The sequence below is a fragment of the Panthera leo genome, chromosome F3 (genome assembly GCF_018350215.1).
Source record: "Panthera leo isolate Ple1 chromosome F3, P.leo_Ple1_pat1.1, whole genome shotgun sequence".
Lineage (NCBI taxonomy): Eukaryota > Metazoa > Chordata > Mammalia > Carnivora > Felidae > Panthera > Panthera leo.
The window spans coordinates 57,921,747-57,925,706 of record NC_056696.1 but is presented as its reverse complement, the minus strand read 5'-3'; the positions used below and the strand labels follow the sequence as shown (position 1 = coordinate 57,925,706).

Genomic DNA, 3,960 nt, shown 5'->3' with positions numbered 1-3,960 from the left:
TGTTGAGGTTCTCCCAGGAGAGACGAGGAGTGTTAGCGCTCCAAAGAAACCGGAGGCCTGTGATCCGTCCTCACGTTTGCCTTTGAAGAAACTGAGGCTGAGACAGGAAAAGTGGGTTAGCCAGGGTCACACGGCAAGGTTAAGAGCCGAGACTAAAACCCAACTTCTCTCTTTTGCTTATTACCCCACCAGAGAAATACATCAAAAGGGGAGGAGAGGGAAGAGATAGGTTCACAGAGACGAGAATATGGAACAAATGCTCTGCTTTTAGGATAATCAACTCTGAATTCAGAAGGGCTTTTCTTTTCTTTTAAGAAAGGAATGTGTTTTTATCGTCCACTTCAATGGCCAGTGGCGGGGGGAGGGGGGAAGGGAGGGGGGCAGGGGAAGCCCTTCAAATCCCCAGGGAATGTGAGAAAAAACTCCATTAAATTCTAGTCTTCAAGTCTGTCTGGGTCATAATAACTATAATAAACTCCGGGAGTGTGTGTTTTCTTCGGGTTTCTCTTTTGGTCACTTATGTAAGGGGTTGAGAGGGGACAGCAAAAAGGAACAGGCAAGTTTAGTGGGGTTTTTTTAATGTTTATTACTTACTTTTGAGAGAGAGAGAGAGAGAGAGAGAGAGAGAGAGAGAGCGTACACAAGCAGGAGAGGGGCAGAGAGAGAGGGAGACACAGAATCCGAAGCAGGCTCCAGGCTCCGAGCTGTCAGCCCAGAGCCTGATGCGGGGCTCGAACTCACGGACCGTGAGATCATGACCTGAGCCAAAATCAGACGCTCAACCGACCGAGCCACCCAGGTGCACCATGGAACAGGCAAGTTTTACGTGGATAATAGGAAAGTGGACAAATTGGGATGGTTTCATAATTAAGCACAGCCTCTCTGTGTCCAGTCAAGAAACTACATTCGCAGACTTCCAGAGGTGTCGAGATGAGAGGCTGGGGGTCGGATGGGGAGAGGCAGACTATGGCGTTACGCCCTTCTCATGGAGGAATGTGGACATATGGACTGTTTGCTGGGAATGCTTTTCCCGACGTCTGACCCTAACCTCCGCCACACCCTTCCCTGGGCTGAGGCCATTATTCTTCAGGACTCAACTAAAACACCCCCTTGGCACCCTGCATTTCCCCCTTCAGAGCACTCATCACACTTGCAATTAATTACCTGTGTCATTCGTTGGTTAATGCCAGGCTCCCTTACTGCACCACCAGCTCCATTAATGACTGCAATGCCTGTGTCTGTCTTGCTCATGACTAATGGTGCCTCATCCATAGTAGGTTCTCCATAAGTATCTAGTGAATGGCTTCAAGATCTCATCCTTACCTCTTAAGACCTCACAATCTTATGGACAACACTCAGAGGGCAGCGAAGCAGTAAATGGGTGTTCAAAATGGCTGCCCCTGGCCTCCCTTCCCCTCTCAAATGTTCCCTGGCACATCTCATCTCCAAACCGAGGCATGTGCTTGAGGAGGCAGGTATAGAAGAGGGGGAGTCCATTGGCTTGGGTCCAAATAAGCAACGTAGAAAAACTTCTAAAGGCATCAGTTGCTGTAGAAGAAGTGAGTCTCGGGGCGCCTGGGTGGCTCAGTTGGTCAAGCGTCGACTTCAGCTCGGGTCATGATCTCACGGTCCACGAGGTCGAGCCCTACGTCAGGCTCTGTGCTGACAGCTCGGAGCCTGGAGCCTGCTTCAGCTTCCGCGTCTCCTTCTCTCTCTGTTCCTCCCCTCAACATCATGCCTCTACAATGGATGTCTGCACAGAGGTCGGCAAAGCCCTGGTCACACATTCAGCGGAACCAGAGCTGGAGCGTGGTCGGGCTGCTCTCCCGGCCACTTGCCCGTTCCCTCTTGCCTGTCACATGAGGGCCAGAGTTTCTTCCAAGGAAAGCGGACGATGATGATGTTGGGACCTGGAGCCTTCTGTTCCAGCAGGCAGGTGGACCCCTGGACGTGAGCGCTTCAGCAGGGGGCCAGTCGGACCACTCCCGGCTACTCCAACGCAAGGGAAACCTCCCCACAGGCCGACGACCTTGTTACTAAGCTCTCTTGACCTGGCTACCTCGTGGTGACCCCAGCATTTGGTGTCCCTGGTGCAGGGGAGAGTGGGGAGGGGGTCCCCCTGCGCATATGGCCTTGTGTTCTTTGCACTTCAGAGGTGGGGGGCCGGGGTCCGAGTTTGTGAAGCCCCTGCCCCGGGGAGGGGGGTGGCTCTGGGAAGCCCGTCCAGCCCGGAAAGTTCACTGCGGCGGGGTGGGTGCAGGGCAAGGAGGGAGGAGCCGGGCCTGGTTTGCAAAATCAGTCTCCAGGCTGTTTTCTCCAGGAGAGGAGATGGGGGGTGGGCAGCGGGAGGGGGGGGACTGCAGTCCCCAGCACAGACTAAAAGAGTAATAAGGGAGAAAGCAGATGAAGCTGCTTATCTCATTTATTTATTTTTCCTTCCCCGCTTCCGCTTATTCTCCTCCAACCCACGTCCCCGGTGCCTCCCCCCAGCCGCTATCTGGCTAACGAGCTCCCCCATTAGAACTCCCGGCCCCCCTGCTCCCCGGCATCTCTTCTCCAGACTTGGCTGAGGGTGGGATGTACCACCACACAGGATTTCCGTGGGTGATAACCGCAGCCAGGGCCCCGCTCACCCCGGGGCTGTCCCTCCGAACGCGACCGTCCTCAGCGGTCTCACCTACACCAACAGCTCAGCCCGCCTCTTGGTCAGCGACACCTCACCCTTGACACCCCTCCGCCCTGGTCTCTGAGGGCGTGGATGCCCCCAGATGGAGAGACAGGAGATAAAGTACCAAGGTGAATTTTCTGAGGTCACTCACAGGTCTCTAGACTGGGGAAGGACCTCCAAAGGCCCCCTCGTCTGGGCCTCTGCCGACAGCCTTTGTCAAGCCAGGTCCCTGGCGGCCATGCTCACGAAACGTGCATTCACCCTCTCCAGAGCTGTCAGCTTTCCACTCAAAAGAGCGTGCACCTCACAGGGTGATGTGTTGTTGGCTTTTTAACCTTTTATGGATGTGCATTCGGGGCGTTCGGAAAAGTACCCCAGCCCCAAGCCCCACAGAGTTTCACAAGATGGAGACACTGAGATCATCGGCGACCAGACCCATAACAGAGTATGTCCCACAGCCCTTTATTAGGCCCCAACCTCACCACCACCCACCTCCTCCCGACCCCGAGCCCCCACCCCCCTCAACCGCTGTCCCGGCTTCCAACACCACACGTCAGTTCGCCTCATGGGATTCCCTCTGAAGAAGCTGGATCCCAGAGGTGCACAGAAAAGATTTTATTTTTTCTCTTCATCAGCAATATCTGGGAGGTGGGGGCTGAGCCCGAGCTGGGTGCTGTCTTCTATTTCCAACCATCAAGATCCCTAACTCCTTAACGCCACATAAACTGCGAGGAATTTTAGGGAAAGAGTCATCTCAGGGAGAAACCCCCACGCAGCGGGCGGAAGGACAAGTGGGGAGGGACATGGAGTGAGATAAGAGGAAGCCAGTATGAGGAGATGGGGGCCCCGGAAGAAGAGCGTTCCAACCTCTCCCACCAGACGTCAGCCCGTCCTTGCCTCTCTCCACCTTTTTCTCTATTTCTAGAGACGCTGTTTTCAGCAAAGCCACACCCCCACCTCTCCGCTTGAAACAAACGTTGAAAACAGAAGTGTAACGGGAGACACATATGCGATTTTTTATGTTGGTGAAATACACCGAGCATAAAATGTATCATTAGTGACACTTAGGACATTCACGCTATTATGGAACCAACGCCACTGTTTATTCAGAACATGTTTGTTACCCCAAAAGGATACCTGGTACCCACTCAGGGGTCACTCTCCTTTTCTCAAAACCACGTTTAGATGCCATCAAGTAGGTGGCAGTGTGTTGTAACTATGTGTGTGCCGCACAGGCCCCCTCTTCTATCCTTGTCAAAGGGGATGCTGACCTTCTCTCCTCCGTGCAACAT

General features: G+C 53.8%; 1 non-coding gene across 1 annotated transcript; it reads right to left on the bottom strand.

The window, feature by feature from the left end:
- Nucleotides 1-3,839: 3,839 nt before the first annotated feature.
- LOC122212522 lies at nt 3,840-3,960 on the bottom strand. The gene has a single exon (XR_006199198.1). It is a non-coding gene; the product is annotated as a U6atac minor spliceosomal RNA (small nuclear RNA).